General features: G+C 47.4%; 1 long non-coding RNA gene across 3 annotated transcripts in view; it reads right to left on the reverse strand.

Annotated features, from left to right (window-relative positions):
* The window catches only part of LOC106734350 (uncharacterized), a 77932-nt gene that overhangs the window by 44340 nt on the left and 10598 nt on the right, over window positions 1-22994 (reverse strand). Inside the window, exons 1-2 of one of the 3 annotated variants that reach the window (XR_003548509.1) lie at window positions 2772-2902; window positions 141-334 (exon numbers count right to left, since the gene is read on the reverse strand). The exons of 1 other annotated variant lie outside the window; for it this stretch is intronic. This is a non-coding gene — a long non-coding RNA (uncharacterized LOC106734350). Of the gene's footprint in view, window positions 1-140; window positions 335-2771; window positions 2909-22994 lie in introns of those variants that run through there. One more of the 3 variants, XR_003548508.1, reaches the window with a different exon arrangement.

The raw sequence follows: 22994 nt of genomic DNA on the forward strand, positions 1-22994 counted from the left end.
TGCCCATGCTTCAGGTCAGTCGACTCTTATCACTGAGTTCCATTCTTCTAAACAAACGCCGATCAGTTAACTCTGTCTAGTACCTAAGTGTTAGGAGCTTGTCATCTCTGAGTATGAATCTACTTGAAAGTCAAACTTACTTTCACTTGAGACAACAATGGTCTTCGATTTCCTTCACTGGTCACTAAAAATTGGTGCTGGACTCCGATTCAACCTTACACACATCTTTCAAATCTGTACTCTCCGGAGCCTGCTCATTATCTCTACCAAACCTTTCTTCCAACTTGTAAGTTTCTCCCATGCCAATTTGCCACATCACGGCCAGGATTATTTCCTGAAACACAGATAGGCTTAGGTCACTCTTCCACTTTAGAACACTTGATGACTCTGTATTGCCAAGGATATAAGTCAAAGCAAGTGGCTGTGATACGTGATTTGTTTACAGTCCAATCAGCTCATCGGTCTGAGTTGAAATGACTTCCCATACCAGTCACCATCCCTTCAGGCACTCATTCCATGAATTGGGCCCTCGCAAAAACACAACGGGATTCAGAAACACTGAACGGTTGGAGGAGTCATTTCCAGATCTCAGGTGCAAACATCTGACAGGTGATACGAACATCTAAATAATAATTGTGATTAGTAGTGAGGATGCCATGTGGCCCTAGTCCCGCTCCCAGCCTTATCTCCAGTCCAGCCCATTCCTCTATTTTACCTATACTTCAGCCATACTGGACTTTCATTATCTACCAGTGAGTCAGGCTCTTTGGTACCCATGTACCCTTACTTCATCTTCGGTGCCTCGAATGCCCTTCTGTGTACCAATGTCTGGTGTTTTCACCCGTCACCCTGCTAATATCCCCCTCTGGAAGGCCTTCCGGGCATGATTCTTTGTCCTTTTTAGGGTAGCTGCAGTTCCTATGTACATTCCACTCTAGCAAACTCTTAACACTGTGCTGCAAGTATTTGTTGAAGACTCTGTGTATGGTAACTTCTTTGACTGGACTAACACACAGGGTATTCATGCTGGGAAATTTCATTTTCAATTTTATAAAGATATATAGCGATTGAATGTGAAAAATCAGGTAAATACATAAATACTAAATGTCTGTACTTCCCACTACATTAAGGACACCTCTGTATTTGAATTAGTTATGACTTCTTCAGGTCCTCCTGCTGCCCACACAGGCACGTTAGCACTAAATGGCAGAGAGGTAAAGATCAGCAGGAGGAAATGAGGCTCCCAGAGCAGGGCCAGGAGACACGGGGCATACTAAACAGTCACTTCTTTCGTGCTGACCAAGCCACATCTCACCCCTGTGAACTCGATCCCCCTCAAGTGTGGGGGAAGATGGTCTCTGGGTGGCCAATCTTAGCCCAGACTCACAACAGGGAAACGAAGCATGGCAACGAGGCAACAGGGTGGTGGCGTGCTCTCTCTAAAGTGAATTTTTTAGGGTGCCCTGCACGGCAAAAGATCCCCTACAGCTCCGTGCACTCTCTCCTGCTCCTCTAGAGTTTGGTAAAGAGGTATCTGGGCCCCAGAAGTGGCTTCTGGAGGTGTGTCTCACTGCACCTGGGTTCGATATGTGAAAGCCACTGGATTAACTACTGGAGAAAAAAATGAAATTAAGTGCAAATGACTTTCCTTTCTTTCTTCCTTTTTAAACAGAGAGAAAATTATCTGTATGACTGACAGACATCATTTTTATATACCCAAACACATTATTAAATAGTCTATTTAAGAAGTCCATTTCAACCAAAAGAAACTAATTTTACAGCCATTCATCTGGTCTTCATTTATCCAGCAAAAGAAGTTAAGATGTGAAGGCTGCCCTCAAGAAATTCGCAATGTCGTGGTGACATTTTCATGACCTGATAGCCCCGCCATTTCCTCCAAAGCGAAACATTCCAATCCACGGGTACTTATTATGGAGGCACGCAAACAAATGAAATATAAAAATAAATATTAATTTTCTGAATGATAATAGGCTAAAATAATTCCCTCTAGGCTAAAACTTGGTGATTTTCCCAAGACAAATGACTGAGCCAAAGCCCCAAAGACAGAGGAAGGCGAGAGCACACACATGTCTGCAGATTAGCACTTGGTGATTTTCCCAAGACAAATGACTGAAAGCCAAAGCCCCAAAGACAGAGAAAGGCGAGAGCACACATGTCTGTAGATTAGCGTCTGCAGGTCAGTCTTCTCCAGGAGAGGAGGACGGACATGGATACGGACGTTCGTCACCACTGTGGCCGCCATCCAGGTGAACCCATAGCTGTAGGGCTGGTGGAAATACCATTGCCCACCCTGGCCAGGCATAATGGGAGGGAGGTCCGGTGCCTTCCTCAAGCTCAGATCCACCCATTCCTTGTCCTATGACTGTGGGTTCCCAGGAGGCTTGGCCTCCTCCTTCATGGACACTGGGGAGAAGACCCCCATGCCTGCCAGCCCACGGCCTGCTCCTTCACTAGGCTCACTGACTGCCACACTGAGCCCCCTGACCCAAGCACAGCCTGTGGCCTTGTCCTCTGCTGGAAATGGCCTGCTGTGTCCGTCCTCAGACAGGCTCTAGGAAACCAGGTATCACTTCACATCCCCCTTTCACTAACGCCATCCTCTCTGCTCTGGAAGATGTTCGTGGGACCTGCACCTTAGCCAGGGTTTGTCCTGTAGCCTTCCAACCTCTTCAGGCAGACCTCACCAAATCCATCTGAAGGGTCATGTCTTCATTGTACGACCCAGAAAGCTGAAGTTCAGGGTGGCTTACCCAAAAGACATTCAGCCAGTAACAGCCATTCCAGTTAAGTCGGGAAGGAAAACAAAGCTACGCTGCCAGCATTCGGGAAAGCACATTCCAGGCCAGCGGTTTCCACTCCCGGCCCCTCCCGGCCCAGCAAACGTCCACACGCGCTCCGAGGAATGGGAACCGCAATTGCAGAATCTGAAACAAAATTGGCTTCCTGTTCCTTTTACTGGACAAAGTAAACAGCAGCACTTTTGAAATCACTTTGTAAAATTAGCTTCACAGAGAAAAGGAACACAGCCTAATGAAGTCTGGCTGGGGGAAAAGAACTTTCAAAGCTACGAATCTGCACATCCCACCACCACAGCCTTGCAAATGGAATACAGTTTTTACCCAAAGAGCAACTTTGCTTGCAGAGACAACTCTGCAGAGTCCTTGCAAAGGGAGGACGTGAGAACTGAGGCGCAAGCGTCAGCACAAGTCGCAGCTTCTAAAGGAGTTAATCACCGATTCCGTAAACTCTGCCCTTCCAGCTCAGCGCTGGGTTCCCAGCCGAGGCCGAGCCCATATCCCACTGCAACTCCCCCAAACCACACATCTCTCCCACTGTCCTCAGTCATTTACCTACCGCCTAAGCTAAGCCAGGGCCACTTACAAAAGGCTTGTGTTTAACTTGATTCTGTTTCATGCCAATGCTTTCTTCCAGCTAGCTGGTCTGTACATAATTAAAATCATATTGCAGCAAATGCTGAATGGTATGAAAAGTTTTACCAGATGTATACAATTGACTAGCTGTAGAATTTGGCATGTCTGCAATGATCCCATTAAAGAGGGCTGAGCCTGGCTGATTTTGGAGCGTACGTTATATGCTTTGGACCCACTCTGGTTTTTACTTGTATTAACACCGTCCACAATGCTTAACTCTTTGTCAGCAGTCACCAAGTTGTGTTCCCGCACTTCAGTGAAGGCCACTGCACCGCAATCGAAACTCAAGTCAAAAATGATGTGTAGAGGAGCTGGACGGTGGTGCACAGCACTCGGTGAGGCTGACCCCATGGGAGAGTTCTGGGATCACATCTGGAGACCTCCCTGAGTACGTGAGAAATGTGCACGCCTATGTTCTGGGGCTGACTGAAGCTCAGGGTAGATTGTGGTGTCAAGACCCTGTTGAGAGTGCTGTCTCTCTTTCTCTCTCACTAATTTAAAAGAGAACCCAAGCCATTTATCTAGTGGAGGAAGTCTCTTTAGAAAAATGTCCATTTTCTGAACCAAGATCACCTTCTTGGTCTTGGCAAAGACTGAGCAGATCCGATCAGAGCCCCCAGGAGTAGGCTGAGCTGAAGAGAGGAACTACAGATGTAGTTATCACTCCCAAAGGCCATGCTGGAAGCTTGAAGGAGGTAATTTTAGGACACAAAGAGTGCACTACTATAGATAATAAAACTTTGAAACTCCTAAGAGGCAGCAGATAAAACAGAAGGAGATCCTAGAAGGAGCTAGCAAGGGTCATGCTGACAGATCCTCCTCTGAGGAACATTCCTGACATTCTGAGATGGAAATGATGGAGGGGAACCTGCCATTTCACCTCACTGTCCTCCCTACCCACCCGCCTTCCAGGTCAGGTAGGCCTGTGGTCTGGCTCTCTGGGCTACTCTGCTCATGTTATTATTGTAGAGAGCAGAGACGTACAGTTGCAATTTTGCTTTAAAGACATTCTTCAACATAGATTTCAGAATGAGTTGAAGTCTCTCTCAACATGTGACATAGAGAAACATATGTTCTTAATTGTGGGTTCGAATTGTTTTAGAATTACATCAATGAGACATATCCTCAAAAGGAAAATCAGGCCACTACCCCCAAACACAAGAGCAAAAGCGCAGTGTGGGATACTACCACTTTCTAACTGAGCCGTATGACAAATCGTTGTTTAAAAAAAAAAAAAAAAAAACCTTTAAAAGGGGACTTTCATCTGGAGGGGAAAAAAAGTAAAAAAAAATAGAAAATGAAGTTTTGGAAACTGTAGGGTATTCATTTCATGCTAGAGGCAAGGATCCTGATCAGAGGAGAGATTGAAAGCCAAGGTACCCAGTGCCCCCAGGAAAGGAAGTCAACAAAAGACGCACCCTTATTTGGTTTATCAGATAAAGTTCCAAAACCAGAACTCAAATACTGGGTTTTCTGTACTGGATCACACGGCAGACGATGTTAAGAGTAGGAAATTACCAAATGAACCTAACAAATTTATCCTTCAAGAGGGGACAAGGGGCCGGATGGTGGAACAGCAGTAGAAACACGATGTGCTGAGAGGCTGGCCATACAGGAAAGCCCCTGGTCTGTGCCTGGAGCCCTTCCTGATACACTGGGCCCACGAGTGCCCAGGACGTAGGGCTGGCTGAAACTTAGGAGGATAGCGGCAATAAGACCCTGTTGGGGGTAAGGGAGCGGTTTGAATCCTGGACCTGGTGGCTGGCTTTCTCCCTTCCCCTTTCTCTCTCTGTCTCTCTCTGGTCAAATTGAAAAATAATAATAATAAAAGGAATTAAATAAATGAATAGTTCTTTAAAAAAAATAAAAGACCCTATTGGGGATGATGTCTTTGTCTCTCTTGCTCATTAAAAAAAATACATAAGTAAACTTTTTTTAAAAAAAGAGGGAGAAGTAATGTGAAGTATTTAAAAACAGTTTTAAGGACAAAAGCTTCATATTTAAAGCTTGGGTACATAGTAAAAAATTTAGAAAGCATGATAGTTTATCAGTGAAGTAAAAGAGCAAATAGAAAAAAAGGAAGTAGGAAGCTGTTGTAGTAGGAATAATGAACTGAACTTAGGGGAAAGATAAGCCGGTTATAAAAAGGGATAGCTACATGGAAAGGAGGGTTTCGGGTTGTAAGTAAGATGGTAAGTAAGGGCTGTCTGACGATGTCGATGCTATCTAAGAAGGCTTTCGCCAGGATTATGGTTTTTTTGTTGTTTCTTTTGTTGTTATTTTTTTGAAGAATTATTTTATTTAACTTTATTTATTTATTTTTATTTTACCAGAGGTGGAGCAGGTAAGAAACAGAGAGAGAAAATGAGAAAGCAAGTCACCAGGTCTGGGACTTGAACCATGGTCGGCCATGTGGGAATCCATAGCCTTTAATCACCATGCCACCTGCTGGCCCTCATTGTTATTTTTAATACAGCATAATGAAACAAGCAGGACAGTACTAGTGTCCCTAGTTTGCAGACGAGGAGACTGAGGCTCAGAATAGACTCTCGTACCCAAGGTCACAAACTAACCACTAGTGATTTCTTCAATGCTGAGTCCTGTGCTCTTTTCCTTTTCCTTATTATTATTTTTCTTTAAAGTTTATTTATTTATTCATGGGGAGTAGAGGGTTCTGATGCTGTGATTCGCCACCAGCCTCAGCCACCCCAGAGTACTCAGGGAGGTTTCTGGACATGAACTGGCAATATCCCACGGGGTCTGTTTGCAGAGTATCATGTTTTACCGCTCTGCCACCAGTAGGCTCCACTGTGGTTTTGTGTTGTTGTTTTTCTTTCTTTCTTTTAGGTTTTTGCCATAAGACATGTGCACTCATCAGAGAGATATAGGGGGAGGCAGAGAAAGGGAAAGTGAGACATAACCACCTGGAACGGAGCGGGGGGGGAATGGCCAAGATGCAATCTCTTCTCCTCCATTCTCCTGGGATTTGGAGCATGCAAGTACAAGTGCCTGGTGTGATTTTCAAGCTGCCAGGTATGGGACTCGAACCATGGCTAGCCATGTTGGAATTCATCACTTTAACCACCACTCCTCCTGCTGCCCCCCCACTGTGCTCTTTTTACATTAGAATGTAGACAAACGGTTTAAACCCTACATCTGTTATATAAAGTAAATGGGGGCCAGCTGGTGGCTTGGTGGCTAAGGTGTCTGGACTCCACAGGGCCAACTGTGCAGTTCAAGTCCAAGATCCAGCAGCTTGAAAAACATGCCAGGCACATGTACATGTGTGCCCAAATCTGAAAAGAAGGAGAAGGGATTGCAGTGTGACTATGCCCCATAGGGGTGCACTCTCACTCTCTCTCTGGTGAACTCATGCATGCTCTAGAAAATATAAATAAAAGGGTTCTGAATGTCCTATTCCTCTTCAGAAGCTATATTAATAATTAAACCAATAGAAGAGAAGTATCTAATTTAGATTATTTATCAGATGATTTCTGAAATGATACCATAATTCCCCTCCCTCCATTCAGTATCTAAGTAGTAATAAAAGTTAGCTGTAAATGGCAGGGCCTTTCAGGAGACTGGAGTGAAATGTTCTATTATTTCAGGTTTTTTGTTTTGTTTTGTTTTGCTTTGTTTTTAAACTAAAGATAAAACAGAAGAATGCCCTATTCCATTTGGGGACCTGCCACTGGGACCAGAGGTATAAGAGGCAAACCAAGCTGTCTGTGGCATCAGATAAAGTTACTTTTCTAGCTAGGAAACCAGATGGTAAGAACAATGGATACAAAATAAATTGTATAGAAGAAACAAATATAGAGTTTATCACAATCTGGGCTGGAAAAGTTGAATGGACTTGGAAACCTGAGTGTCTGCAGGCAGGTGCATTGACCAACTCTAGGTAGCTAGCCTGAGTACTCAGTTACTCCCTTTCCTTAGCTGAGCCCCTGATCTTCTTTCTCCTGCTCTGGGTGGGATTTTACGCCATGTATGTTAACTGGTTTAGAGATGAAAGCTCACTGCAAACCATCCCCTTATTTGTTCAATATGATTTAGGACTTCTTCCCTTGGCCTAATAAAATGTGATATTTCAATCTTGGATGTTTCCTCATAACTACCAAATACGAACATTTCTCTAATTTGGCCTCTAAGTCCAACTTAAGCGTGTCTGCTCTTTCGCCTCTATGGAGTAGAATTGGATAACAACAGATCTATTTTCTAGCTCCACTTAATTTAGAAAACAAGAGAATGAAAAGCTTAAATCGAACTAAGAAAACAGTAACTTAGAAATAAGAACTACTCTCAGACTAGCCCAGAGGCCCCAGTCTCTACAACCATGCACATCCTGATACAGAAACATAAGATGCTTTAGCCTAAATAACTCCTCTGTATTATCCCAAAACAGTGTCCATCATATTGGATCCATTGTTTTCTAAGGCCTGAAAAACTGTTAAATCCTTTCAGTGCAAGAAATTGAAAAAGTCCCTTCTCAGGGGTTGGTGAGACTGAAAATGGATGCGACAGAGAGGGAGGGGAGCCCGCAGGGAGCAGGGAGGATGAGGCCGGTTCTTGTGTGACAATCTTATTAAGTAGCCCCTTATAGAACTTAATCTGGTCTGGAAGTGGACGACTGGAAGATAATGGGTCTTCGAGTTGAAGGATCACTTAGCTACAAAGGTAAAACCAATCTTGTTTATTTTTTTTCTTTGCCCTGCATCTGTTATATAAAGTAAATGGGGGCCAGCTGGTGGCTTGGTGGCTAAGGTGTCTGGACTCCACAGGGCCAACTGTGCAGTTCAAGTCCAAGATCCAGCAGCTTGAAAAACATGCCAGGCACATGTACATGTGTGCCCAAATCTGAAAAGAAGGAGAAGGGATTGCAGTGTGACTATGCCCCATAGGGGTGCACTCTCACTCTCTCTCTGGTGAACTCATGCATGCTCTAGAAAATATAAATAAAAGGGTTCTGAATGTCCTATTCCTCTTCAGAAGCTATATTAATAATTAAACCAATAGAAGAGAAGTATCTAATTTAGATTATTTATCAGATGATTTCTGAAATGATACCATAATTCCCCTCCCTCCATTCAGTATCTAAGTAGTAATAAAAGTTAGCTGTAAATGGCAGGGCCTTTCAGGAGACTGGAGTGAAATGTTCTATTATTTCAGGTTTTTTGTTTTGTTTTGTTTTGCTTTGTTTTTAAACTAAAGATAAAACAGAAGAATGCCCTATTCCATTTGGGGACCTGCCACTGGGACCAGAGGTATAAGAGGCAAACCAAGCTGTCTGTGGCATCAGATAAAGTTACTTTTCTAGCTAGGAAACCAGATGGTAAGAACAATGGATACAAAATAAATTGTATAGAAGAAACAAATATAGAGTTTATCACAATCTGGGCTGGAAAAGTTGAATGGACTTGGAAACCTGAGTGTCTGCAGGCAGGTGCATTGACCAACTCTAGGTAGCTAGCCTGAGTACTCAGTTACTCCCTTTCCTTAGCTGAGCCCCTGATCTTCTTTCTCCTGCTCTGGGTGGGATTTTACGCCATGTATGTTAACTGGTTTAGAGATGAAAGCTCACTGCAAACCATCCCCTTATTTGTTCAATATGATTTAGGACTTCTTCCCTTGGCCTAATAAAATGTGATATTTCAATCTTGGATGTTTCCTCATAACTACCAAATACGAACATTTCTCTAATTTGGCCTCTAAGTCCAACTTAAGCGTGTCTGCTCTTTCGCCTCTATGGAGTAGAATTGGATAACAACAGATCTATTTTCTAGCTCCACTTAATTTAGAAAACAAGAGAATGAAAAGCTTAAATCGAACTAAGAAAACAGTAACTTAGAAATAAGAACTACTCTCAGACTAGCCCAGAGGCCCCAGTCTCTACAACCATGCACATCCTGATACAGAAACATAAGATGCTTTAGCCTAAATAACTCCTCTGTATTATCCCAAAACAGTGTCCATCATATTGGATCCATTGTTTTCTAAGGCCTGAAAAACTGTTAAATCCTTTCAGTGCAAGAAATTGAAAAAGTCCCTTCTCAGGGGTTGGTGAGACTGAAAATGGATGCGACAGAGAGGGAGGGGAGCCCGCAGGGAGCAGGGAGGATGAGGCCGGTTCTTGTGTGACAATCTTATTAAGTAGCCCCTTATAGAACTTAATCTGGTCTGGAAGTGGACGACTGGAAGATAATGGGTCTTCGAGTTGAAGGATCACTTAGCTACAAAGGTAAAACCAATCTTGGGAACTCAAGGGTTTATCAGCAGAATCAAACACTGAGCGCTGAGGACCCTTAAAGGACTCTACTTCAGTGAGTCCAGTGTTCTTAGGGCAGTAGTTATAAAATGCTCTTTGGTAAAAGGGGGCTCACTTTATCTGGGTGGAAGCAATTTACTCTATTCATTAAAAATGCATCCGTGTCTGGATGACAGGATTGATCCCAAGTGTTAGAGTGACGAGGCTCCAGGTAAAGACCTCAGGCTCACTCTCAGAAAAATTATAATCAATCTCAAGATGTCCTTCGGCTAACAAAGGATGCTGAGACAGCTGCTTCTTCATTAGCCAGGAAAATTACATAGAAATCTGTTGTGAGCAGAGCTCCCATTGGCTGGCCCAGCTCAGGCCCTGTGGATGGCCAATCTAGATGAATGAATGTGATCTTTTTGTCAACCTGGTCTTCCAATTACTGACAGAGGGCTGTTAAAAATCTCCAACCAGGATTATTGATTTGCCTATTATGCCTTTAAACTCTAAGAATATTCCTTCACATATTTTAACCAATCACTAAATGCATACAGTTTTATAACTATTATAGGTTCCTGAAGAACTGACTCTATTATCTCTGGTAATATTTATCATCCAGAAATTTATTTTATCTGATATTAATATGGCCACATCAACTTTATAAATTATACTGTTTATATGACTACTTACTCATCATTTACCTTCTGCCTATCTGTATATTTAAAGGTAACATTTAGTTGGGCTCTTCTTCCCCTAGTCTAACAATCTCTGCCTTTAAATTATAATGTTTAGTCTATTTACATTTAGTGTTGATTGATATGGTTGTATTTAAGTCTGCTACTCTGATTTGTTTTCTTTTTTTTTTTTTACCATGAATCAAATTTCCCCAAAAGGGGAATTTTATTGATTACTTTATTCCTTCACAATAGACCAACTGTAATCAAATGAGGTGAACATTCACCTCAAGATTTTGTTGTCTCCATAACAGAAAAGATGAGGCTTAGAACTGGATCCCTTGACCCTTTCTTGTCTTATCTCCTCCCAGTTCAAAATGTTCCCATCTCTTACTAGCCAGCATGCTCTTAGATCTGCAGTTGGGCTCAACACATTCAAGGCTAAGCACAATCTTCTTTGTAGTTTTTGTATTTTTCCGGAAAATAGGCTTAGTCTGTCCACCATAGCCACTCTGCTTCCTGGTCATAACGCTGCCCTCCCTGAGCACACGGAGAATCCTTGACCTTTTTGAACTGTGTTACTTTATGAGGTTGGTGCTTGTCGCACTTCTTACACAAGGTCTGCAGGGTTTTAGGGATGTTTACCATGCTCGCGGGCCTGTTATCTGCATATAAAAATCCTGATTTCTTTTCTGTTTGTCCCATATGTGTGTTCCTTTCTTTTTAAAATTCATCTGCTCCTCTTTTCTTACCTCTTCTGGATTAACTAAATATTATTTATAATTCGGTTCTCATTTCTATTCTGCCTTTTTGGTTGCGCCTCTTTTCATTTCTTTCAGAAGAGCTAATGTGATTTTTAAAAGAACAAAAGCAAATACCCTAACATCTCCTGCCCCAGGATACTCAGTTGATATATTAAATGATGTAACAGGTTCGTAAGAAAAGGTGAGTATCCCCAGCCTCCATGGATTCCTTAACAATGGGGGAAAAGTAACTTTCCCTGCCTTCCTAACAGCCCTCCTGAGACTCTACGTAGTAAAAGAATTATAGGTTTTTATCTTTAAGCAATCCCTGTAGAAGCCTAACTTCCTGGACATTCACAGCTTCCATCCTAAGAACTTAGATTCCTAGTACAGTTCCCCATGGCTCTCCCCGGCACCTTCTCTCTACCCCCGCAGGACTGCCATCCTCTCTCTGGAAAACCAAATTTCAGGCCTGGCGACAACCGAACATATCTAAGGCTTGCAAGGAGCTCCCTCTAGAGGTAGCCTAGAAAGATGAGAGAATTGTGTTTTTGTGTGAAATTAGCTTTGTTTCGTTTCACTTTTCACAATAGGGCACGTGGGAAAGAGAAAGTGAGAAATTGCTCCCCTTTGGGGAATGGCTGTGCCACAATCCCCTATCCTCCACTGTCCTTTTGGGATTTGGGTCATACATGCACACATGCCTGGCGTGATTCTTAAACCACTGGGTCCAGGACTTGAACCATGAAACTGGCCATGTAGGATACAATGCCTTAAACTCCACACCACCTGCTGGTCCTTTATGAATCACTTTTAACAGTTCCAGTATTGGGAACAAATAAAATTAATCCAGGATGAGCCCTAAAGCCAAGAGTTAAGAGACCCAGATCTCACATGGCCGGAAGGGTTTCAAATCCCAGCCCACAGTGGGAGCACGTGCATGAGTGCCCCAAATCCCGACAGGATGGCAAACAGAGGAGACGGGGACTGCAGCGTGACCATACCCCATTGAAGGGTGCTTTCAGTCTCCATCTCTCTCCGCCAGCACCTGTACCCTCTGGAAATTAAAAGAAAGAACCCTGGATGAAATTAATCCAGAAGATATACTGTCTAAATAATGAATGTAGATATCTTCATATTAGGACTAAATTCTAAATCCTGAAAGCCAAGATAAATTCTAGGAATAAACACACACCCACTTTAGTCCCTCACTAAATACATCTTTAATTATAAAATGACAATATGCTAAATGACCAGAAAGATAATACGATTCCTGAGGTAGGGGCTTCTGTCCGTTTTCGATATTGGCACATCTATTAAAGATGCAAAGACAAGCTTCCTCCAGACGGAGAGTGGTGGGTGTGGATGTATCCCACAGGGGTTAAGGACTCCTGGGCCAGAGGTACTAGGCTTTGGATGCTGGTTCTTTCACTTCGCAGTTGCGTGATCTTAGTGTTTTGGTTTTTTTTTTTTTTTTTTTGGAGAGGTTTTTCGCTATAGGGCGCGTGCGCTCACTAGACAGAGAGAGACATAGAGACAGAAACGAGAAATCACCCCCCAGGGGGGATGGTCACGCCGCAATCCCTTCTCCTCCATTCTCCTCTCAGGATCTTGGGCATGCACGCACATGCGCCTGGCATGAGTTTTAAGCCACCGGGTCCAGGACGCGAACTGCGGTTGACTACGTGGGAGTCCAGCAACATAGCCATTACGCTAACTGCTAGTTCCCGTGATCTTAGTGGTTTTTAAACACCCTTAAGCCACATGCAAAATGAGGTTATGAGAATAAACTAAAGAATGCACAGAGGGCCCTTGTGAAGGCCCAATGCGAAGAGCACCTGTGGGCTCTGGAGGCCACTGCTAGCACCTACGTTCACTGCATTCTGACCAGAGGCCAGCCTCATGTTAAAAAACAACAGCGATGTCCCTCAGCTGGAGTGCTCGTGAGACCTGAGCAAGCACAGGCTACTCCGTTGAGGAGCCCATGAGCTCACTGCCTGGTTTTCACAGTGCGATCAAACAGGTGGGCACAGTTGCGGTGCTAGTTCTCCATGTGAAGCCCTTCCGGGACTCAGGCTGGACCATAGGCTACTACTGGGATTTGCAGTTTTGTTCTGAACTCCCTCTACCCCCCACCTCAGCCCAGAACGGGGGTAAGCCTCACTTTTCTTGCAGCCACCCAGGGGACACTGTAGGAAACTTGGGTCAGTTCTGAGTCCCCTCCGTTTTTGTGTATTTGTTTGTTTATTTGTTGGGGTTAGGTCTCCAGCTCTGCCCACATATGGAAAGAGCAAACAGAGCTGGGAAACTGGCAGGGAAGCATTGGAGAAGCAGGGAGGAAAGAGAGGCAGAAAAATGGTAACTGATGGGACACACCCAGAAGGAAGCACCCACGTATGGGAATTGGGATGGAAGGCTGGAGAAAGACTGCGAAAGTTGACCGAGACCAGGGAGCTAGGAGTGTCTGGACGGTCCAGCAGGCACAGGAGGCAAGAGTCTCAAACAGCTTGGGCACCAGGGGGAGCTCCCGCCATGGCTGACCCCTCAACAAGTGCAAGCTGGGGAACATCAGGGCACACAGGGCCTTAGGACAAACGCCTGCGTCCTCCTGGAGCCTCAATTTTATGTAAAGATTACGAAGAGGTATAGGCAGAGAGTGAAGCAGTTGAACACAGTACAAACCGTGACTTGCTTATTAAAACAAATGTCTGTTAGGATAGAGGTACGGTTTGTACCATTCTTTTGTTTTATTGTTAGAGGGCATTGCCAGAGAGACAGAGAGACAGAGATGGGGTGAGAAAATATGGCCAACTGTGTGGCCTTGCCACAACCCTTCTCTCCTATTCCTCCATCGTGTCAGGGTTTGGGACACACGCGCACACACACCCTGTTGGCCCTGTGGGATCCGGCTTCCTTAAGCTCTAGGTATCAGGCTGGCCCAGTGTATACTGCTTGCTGATCATACAAAAGTTCTGTAATAAAACCAGGTATTTCATGCTTGGGACAAACCTGCTATGCCCTTAGCCCAAGGGACAGTGGGCTTACTTTTTTTCTCCTTTGTTATTAAAGTTCCTGGGCAGGGGGTAACAGGCGTAGTGGTGATTAAGGGCACTGAACTCCCACATGGCCAACCTTGGTTCAAATCCCAGACCTGGTGGCTTGCTTTCACACTTCCACTTCCCGGTCCCTCCCCCTCCCCAGACCTGGTGGCTTGCTTTATCACTTCCACTTCTCGGTCCCTCCCTCTGCCCCCCCATCCGTCTCTGGTCAAATTAAAATAAATACATAAAGTTAAATAAAATAATTCTTAAAAAAAAAAAAGAGTTCCTGGGTGGGAAAAAATTGAGAAATGATGCTCTAAAAAGACACAGGAAATGGCCCCCATCCCAGGTTGAGTTTTGTGAAATCTTTTTCAGGCTCGCCTGTCGATCAAAGTGCTCTGACGTGCAAGTCTTACCCTGGGAAGCTGGTGTGCCAGGGAATGTGCCAGGCTTCCAGAAGGCACCAGATGCTGCACCTTCTAGGGGATCTGGGCACCCTCCCGCCTGGTTACAGGGAAGGCCACTGACCCTTCCAGCAGGATCAGCTCACCAGGCTGCAAAGGTGAGAAGACTTGGTGGAGCAGCAGCAAGCAGGGTGGGGGAGCACATGCTCGGGGACTGCTGGGCCTTTCTTCCCTGCTGAGAGTGAGCTAGGACAGAGGACAGCCTGTGTTTTCCCACCTTCCTCTTGGGGCCTAGGAAGGCCTGGGAAAGGCTCAAAGCTGAAAACAGAAGCCACACATCCCGTTTCCCAACAGCCTCGGACACCTTTTCCACTCTTGATGAGCCCTAGACAGAAAACGTGAAGCGAGGAGCTTTTACAATCAGGGCCACATTTCTGCAGCCACCAGTTTCCAGCTCTGGCCTGTTTTCGTATCGACGTCAGAATGAACCGCTTTCATTAGGGCTGCTGGTAAGGCTTGGGAAGTGTTTGTAGCCTCCTGACAAGAGATGAGCGTGTATGTGCGCCCGTGTGTGTGTGTGTGTGTGTGTGTGTGTGTGTGTGTGTGCACGCGTGTGTGCATGTGTACATATTAAAAGGAGTACATAGGGGCCAGCAGGTGGCGTGGAAGTTAAAGCGATGGATCCCACGTGGCCATCTGTGCAGTTCAAGTCCCAGACTCAGCGGCTTGAAAACTGTGCCAGGCACATGTGTATGTGTGCCCAAAATCCCAAGTGGAGACTGCAGAAGGGACTGTGGTGTGGCCGTCCCCCCTGGGGGGAGTCACCCCCCTGGGGTGATTTCTCACTTTCCCTTTTTCTCACTATCTCTGTCTCTGCCCGGTGAGTGCACGCCCCCTATAGCAAAAACTAAAAAAGGAAAAAAAGAATGAAAACTGTGCCAGGCACATGTGTATGTGTGCCCAAAATCCCAAGTGGAGACTGCAGAAGGGACTGTGGTGTGGCCGTCCCCCCTGGGGGGAGTCACCCCCCTGGGGTGATTTCTCACTTTCCCTTTTTCTCACTATCTCTGTCTCTGCCCGGTGAGTGCACGCCCCCTATAGCAAAAACTAAAAAAGGAAAAAAAGAAAGAAAGATGCCAGTCCACCCTGGGCAGAAAAAAGTGGGTAAACAGCCTGCGATTCCAAAGTCCAACCAGGAAACCCTGAGTCCTATGTTTCCAATTAGCTTTCAATAATTACAGCTCATGTCCGGTGAACAGGGAATACAATTGCCCCCATTGTCTGATAGGAACATGGGCACGGCAGATGACAAGCCAGCACTCTTCCTAAAGGCGTATCGAGTCCACAGAGCTTGTCCAGGGCAGACCCTGCCCACAAGTCAGGTCTGTTCTGAGAACAAATATTTCAGATCAAGAATCTGACTGATGAGTTTAAAAAGGCAAATGTTTTACAAATTGCACGTTTTGATACAGAGAAAATTGGGATCACAGGGAACGTACAGTCTGGTCAGGTCGCGATGCGGTGATCGCACATGCGTTTGAGTGGACCGCTGAGGAGACAACGGGGGACAGGAGGGAAAACAGAGGTGCCACTGGGGGCTGGAGAGCTCCCGTCCTCTGTGGGAAGAACTACCATGATGCGAGGGGAGCTGTGGCTCGATGGTTTGCTAGTCCTCAGCCAACAGGGCCTGGCCAGGCGCCATGGTCAGGTGCTGCTAGAGAGATGCAGTCCAGAGATCTGGAAGCTTCTTGGCCCTGCTCTGAGCCTGGAGAATACCTGGTTCCCCAGGCAGATGGTGGCCTCGGTGTGCCTGTGGGTTTTCAGAGACAGGAACCCCGCCCCTCCTCCCACGGCTTCCTTGGTGGTTCCTTAGTTTCCCCCTGGTGGTCCAAGAGCATGCACAGCATGGCGGGTAGACCAGGCCCACTTCGCAGGCCTGCCCTGTCCCGCCCTGTCCCGCCCTGTCCCGCTGGTCTGTCCTGGCTCTTACAGGGAGCTGGCCAGTCCCTGATGTAACAGCAGCTGCCATCCAGTGACACTTCACCCTGCTCCCTGCCAGGGCTTCATCTCAGACATCTCATCAGATGTCTTGCAGAACCCCCATCTCTGCTTTTCACCCACATCCCCTCTGACCAGTGGACCCACTGTGCACCCTGCTCTCCTCCCCGGCTCGTCAAGATCCCTCACAACCACCACAACCTCTGCTTCACGACCACCTGCTCGGTCTCAAAAGACGGTGCTGTGCCCACCCAGGGTCGTCTCTGACTCCTCCCTGCCCCCACTTCCAGGAAGTCCTGCTGAGGCTCTCTGTGAAACGCCATGCCCTCTTCTCCTAGCTCCATTCCATCATCCTCATCTCCAAGCAGCTCCCTGGACTAGGGAAGAGCCGCATGCTGGCTTTCCCGCTTCTACCTGGGCCCTCTTCAGTCCCCTCTGTGGCCAGCAGAAGGACGAGGCCAGAAAGAGAACATCGGCCACTCAGCACGCCTCAGGGCTGCCCACTCTACCTCCGAATGGAAAGACTTCAGTCTCAGTCCAAACGTTACATCTTTGAGGAGTTCCTACCTGGACAACACTTTTTAAAAAATTTCCAGAGGGAATGTGCACTCATGAGAGAGAGAGACAGACAGCACCCCCTCCCCATGGAGCTGGGTCATGCTATACTCCCATCTCCTCCCTGCACCATCCTGCAGGAATTTTCAAGCCTCCAGGGCTGGGCTTTGAACCATATTATTGGCCATATGGAATCTCGCTTCCTTAACCATCAGGCCATGAGGTGAACCCCCTTGGCAACAACTTTTTTAAAAATAACTTTTAACTTATTTATCGAGTTAGATTTTTGCCATAAGGTGCGTGCACTCTCTAGACAGAGTGAGAAATTACCCTCCCCGCCCCCGGGGGTGATGCCCACACCACAATTCCTCTCCTCCATTCTCCTCGCAGGATTTTGGGCCTGTGTGTGCATACATGTGCACACACACACACATGCCCAGAGTGCTTTTCAGGCAGCCACTTCAGGACTAGAGCCATGGTCGGCCATGCGGGAGTCCTGTGCCTTAATCGCCGTGCCACCTGCTGGTCCTGGCAATGCTTTTTCATCCCCTCTGATCGGCACCCTCAGAGTAGTCTCTCCTTGAGCTGCTTGTTTGCTTTTGTCACTGCACTTACTGATCTTTAAGTCATTTTATCCATTTCTCTGTCACCTCCTGTATTGGAACACAGAACATGCCGTGTTCATGCATGAGGACACACGTTCCATGAACCAGGGCCTGCCCTTGTGTGTGCAGTGCCTCAATGAATACGTGCTGAAGGCTGAATAGACCCACCCGGTGCTGGGATTTCATCCACCCCCTCATGCCACCCCTGTTCCTCATCTCACTCTCAACAATTCAGCCCTCCTGGTTTCAGTGGAAGCAGCCCACCAATAGCCCTCCTGCCAGAGGACGAGATCAGGGGTCCTGCTGGAGAGCCTGGTTTCCTGATGCCCTGGCACCCCTTCAAGAACCAAAGCCTCTACAGGTCGAGGTGGATCTCCAGGGCTGCATTTCTGTCCATCCAGGCAGCTTCGAGGTGCAATACTCGCTCTCAGCCACCCTGACGTGGGGGCCCGAGAGCAGCAAAGGACATCTGGGACTCCTCGAGTTTGACCACCTTTTACTAAAAACTCATCCACCATTTCCTTTTCCAGGCCTGGCACCTCAGAAGAAGGAATGGTGGTCCTGGCTGGAAACTTGCTCTGCACACGGGAGCTCTGCCCCTGTGGCCAGCTCTGAGCCAGGGAGCTCACACTCACGTGTTTACCTGTCCTTCCCTCAGGATGTCTAGGGCACGTTGCACAGGCCGGCCCTGTGCCGCCCTGTCCCGCCCTGTCCCGCTGGTCTGTCCTGGCTCTTACAGGGAGCTGGCCAGTCCCTGATGTAACAGCAGCTGCCATCCAGTGACACTTCACCCTGCTCCCTGCCAGGGCTTCATCTCAGACATCTCATCAGATGTCTTGCAGAACCCCCATCTCTGCTTTTCACCCACATCCCCTCTGACCAGTGGACCCACTGTGCACCCTGCTCTCCTCCCCGGCTCGTCAAGATCCCTCACAACCACCACAACCTCTGCTTCACGACCACCTGCTCGGTCTCAAAAGACGGTGCTGTGCCCACCCAGGGTCGTCTCTGACTCCTCCCTGCCCCCACTTCCAGGAAGTCCTGCTGAGGCTCTCTGTGAAACGCCATGCCCTCTTCTCCTAGCTCCATTCCATCATCCTCATCTCCAAGCAGCTCCCTGGACTAGGGAAGAGCCGCATGCTGGCTTTCCCGCTTCTACCTGGGCCCTCTTCAGTCCCCTCTGTGGCCAGCAGAAGGACGAGGCCAGAAAGAGAACATCGGCCACTCAGCACGCCTCAGGGCTGCCCACTCTACCTCCGAATGGAAAGACTTCAGTCTCAGTCCAAACGTTACATCTTTGAGGAGTTCCTACCTGGACAACACTTTTTAAAAAATTTCCAGAGGGAATGTGCACTCATGAGAGAGAGAGACAGACAGCACCCCCTCCCCATGGAGCTGGGTCATGCTATACTCCCATCTCCTCCCTGCACCATCCTGCAGGAATTTTCAAGCCTCCAGGGCTGGGCTTTGAACCATATTATTGGCCATATGGAATCTCGCTTCCTTAACCATCAGGCCATGAACCCCCTTGGCAACAACTTTTTTAAAAATAACTTTTAACTTATTTATCGAGTTAGATTTTTGCCATAAGGTGCGTGCACTCTCTAGACAGAGTGAGAAATTACCCTCCCCGCCCCCGGGGGTGATGCCCACACCACAATTCCTCTCCTCCATTCTCCTCGCAGGATTTTGGGCCTGTGTGTGCATACATGCGCACACACACACACATGCCCAGAGTGCTTTTCAGGCAGCCACTTCAGGACTAGAGCCATGGTCGGCCATGCGGGAGTCCTGTGCCTTAATCGCCGTGCCACCTGCTGGTCCTGGCAATGCTTTTTCATCCCCTCTGATCGGCACCCTCAGAGTAGTCTCTCCTTGAGCTGCTTGTTTGCTTTTGTCACTGCACTTACTGATCTTTAAGTCATTTTATCCATTTCTCTGTCACCTCCTGTATTGGAACACAGAACATGCCGTGTTCATGCATGAGGACACACGTTCCATGAACCAGGGCCTGCCCTTGTGTGTGCAGTGCCTCAATGAATACGTGCTGAAGGCTGAATAGACCCACCCGGTGCTGGGATTTCATCCACCCCCTCATGCCACCCCTGTTCCTCATCTCACTCTCAACAATTCAGCCCTCCTGGTTTCAGTGGAAGCAGCCCACCAATAGCCCTCCTGCCAGAGGACGAGATCAGGGGTCCTGCTGGAGAGCCTGGTTTCCTGATGCCCTGGCACCCCTTCAAGAACCAAAGCCTCTACAGGTCGAGGTGGATCTCCAGGGCTGCATTTCTGTCCATCCAGGCAGCTTCGAGGTGCAATACTCGCTCTCAGCCACCCTGACGTGGGGGCCCGAGAGCAGCAAAGGACATCTGGGACTCCTCGAGTTTGACCACCTTTTACTAAAAACTCATCCACCATTTCCTTTTCCAGGCCTGGCACCTCAGAAGAAGGAATGGTGGTCCTGGCTGGAAACTTGCTCTGCACACGGGAGCTCTGCCCCTGTGGCCAGCTCTGAGCCAGGGAGCTCACACTCACGTGTTTACCTGTCCTTCCCTCAGGATGTCTGGGTGAGTACTCTCCAGCCTCAGCACTTAAACTAGCTGTGACACTGGGTGAGCTACCCTCCCTCTGTAGGTTCCAGCAGGAGACAGAACGCTCATGGGCCTGCTGGGAGGAGTACGTGGGAAAGTGTATGGGAAGTGCTCGGGGTGGTGCCAGATAAACAAGAGCTATTCCTGCCCCTTGCTGGGCCTGGATGGGGGACTGAGGGACAGGGTGCGTCCTTTCCCAGGAAAACTCTGATTCTGCTGCTTTCCACCCAGAGCTTGCTTGGCAGGAGGCTGGGCTCTGCCACACTCAGTTACCTCTGTGCCTCCCCACTGGCCGACCACTCCCTCTCTCTTTCCCAGGGCACAGGGGACAGGGAATCATCGCAGTGACCAACATTGACATCCAACCCCAGAAACTGAAATTTGCTTTTGTGGGCACATTTCATAAGCCTGTCAGTGCTGTTTGGGTTTCCATTAAGGTTCTCTAAAGGATCGGCCATCTCACTGAGTCAGGGCCCTCCGAGTTCAACCAGCACACCGTGCAGACCGCTGAAGGATACAGGGAGGGCTGGGTCCAGGTTTTGGCTGAGCAATCTCAGTTTGCTTCCCTAAAAATAACAACCTTAAACTGGCGCAATGCAGTCCAGACCATCGCCTAGTGGTTAAGGCCATTGACTCTTACATAGCTGACTATGCGGTTCAAGTCCCAGACCTGGCAGCTTGAGAAACACACTGGGTGTATGCTCAAAAATCACAGAAGGAGGGAGAAATGGAGGAGAAGGAATTGCAGCGTGACTATCCCTCACAAAGTGCTTTCTTGGTTTCCCTCTCTTTCTGTCTCTCTCCAGTGAGCCCACATGCCCTCTAGCAAGTTAAAGGGGGAGGGGGAACAATAGGTGGTGTAGTGATTAGGGCACTGGACTCCCATGTGGTCAGTCATGGTTCGAGTCCAAACCCTGCAGCTTGAAACCCATGCCGGGTGCATATGCATGCATGCATGCCCAAAATGCCAAGAGGAGAATGGAGGAGAAGGGATTGCAGTGTGGCCGTGTCCCCTGGGGAATGATTTGTTTTCTGTCTCTCTGTCTCTCTCTGTGTCTCTGGCGAGTGCATGCACCCTATACCAAAAATCTCTCTAAATAAATAAATAAATACAAATAAAATCTGACTTGTGTCTTCTGCCAACCTTATCTTCCCCACATAAGAGTGCTGATTCCGAAAGACAGTGGAATTCTTAAGTCTAAGCTGTCAGGAGGCACAGAGGGGCCCAGTGAGTGTGCGAGGTGCTAGCCACACCCCGACAGCTGCAGCACAGCCAGCCCTGAGGACCCCATGGTGCACGGCCAAGGCCACTTACTCCACCCCTCCTCTCACTTCCTACCTTGCAAACTTTTCTCTGCGCAGGAGGATGAGTGGACACAGGAGAAAGGAAAATATACTTCACTCGTTCCTCCTTGAGACACTGACTCGAAGCAAGCTTTCCAACATCCCCTAAGGATCATCATATCCTGGACTCTTCCGAGTCCCTCACACACAAAGCTTTGTTCAATGAAAGGAGAGGGAAGGCCGTGGCTTTCCGGGGGAAAGGGGTGCTCCCCGGGTCTGTCTGCACATTCTTAGGCAGCTGTGCAGAGATGGAACCACCTGCAGGGATGGTGAGGAATGCAGGCCTGCCTCCGCTCAGTGGTTTGCACGCACATGCCAGTGGCAGCATCTGAGGGGAGCAGCATTCTCCCACCATCGGTCAGCTTGGTCACAGACTTGACAGCACGTGACTGAGATGCACCTGGTTTGAATGCAGTGAGCAGGAGCACTTCTGGCCTGTGTGCGCCTAAGATATCCAGGCAATGGCCTGAAGCAGTTGCCCTGCAGCACTAAGGGCTGTCCTCAAGGACACCTAGGGCCCCTCCCCACTCTGCTTCATGCTGGGGAATCTAGGCAAGGTGAAGCAGCGTCTGACCCCCATGACTATCAGCCAGGGCTTTGATAAATAATAATAATGACAAGGCACTGGGTACTCCCATGCCTCTCCATCTCAGCATCCCAAAATTCCTGGTAGGTAAGTGGACACGATTAGAGCTCTCACAGGAGACATCCATGCTGCTGGTCTTGCCTCCAATACTGAGAACATACCTTCACACAGGGCTGAGCCTAGGGACCCAATTAACCCTGGCTGTCGATTAGAAAGAGGCAGTTTGTCATTTGCCTCTCTGATTCTGTCATTATGTGTACTTTGGTTAAGTGTATTAGGAACCCCAGGCGAGGCACATTTTACCTTTGAAATCTAGAGAGACTATACAAAAATGAATTACCCCTGCTTCTTACTTTTTTGTAACGTAACACTAATTATTGTAAAAATGGAATTTGAAAACAATGAAATAAAGTTATCTGGAGGAGAGGGGATTGTGGCATGGCCATCGTCCCCAACCCCCGGGAGTGATTTCTTGCCTTATGTCTCTCTGTCTCTCCAGTGAGCACATGTGCCCTACAGCAAAAATCTCTCTAAAAATTAAAAATGATAATAATAATTTCCTGAGACTTTGCTAGGACATTTTTATCTTCTGGAAAATCTTTTCCCCTTTGGCTCTTGCTCATTTGAAGCATGGTCAATAATTCACTTCTCCACTTACTTAGCCCTAGATGTGTATGAAGAGCTTGCATGGAATACCAGCCCCTGCTGAGAGTCTGTCCTGCAGAGGTTGAAGGGGTTGGAAGTCTCT

Source organism: Tupaia chinensis, unplaced genomic scaffold (genome assembly GCF_000334495.1).
Source record: "Tupaia chinensis unplaced genomic scaffold, TupChi_1.0 Scaffold000014_1, whole genome shotgun sequence".
NCBI lineage: Eukaryota > Metazoa > Chordata > Mammalia > Scandentia > Tupaiidae > Tupaia > Tupaia belangeri.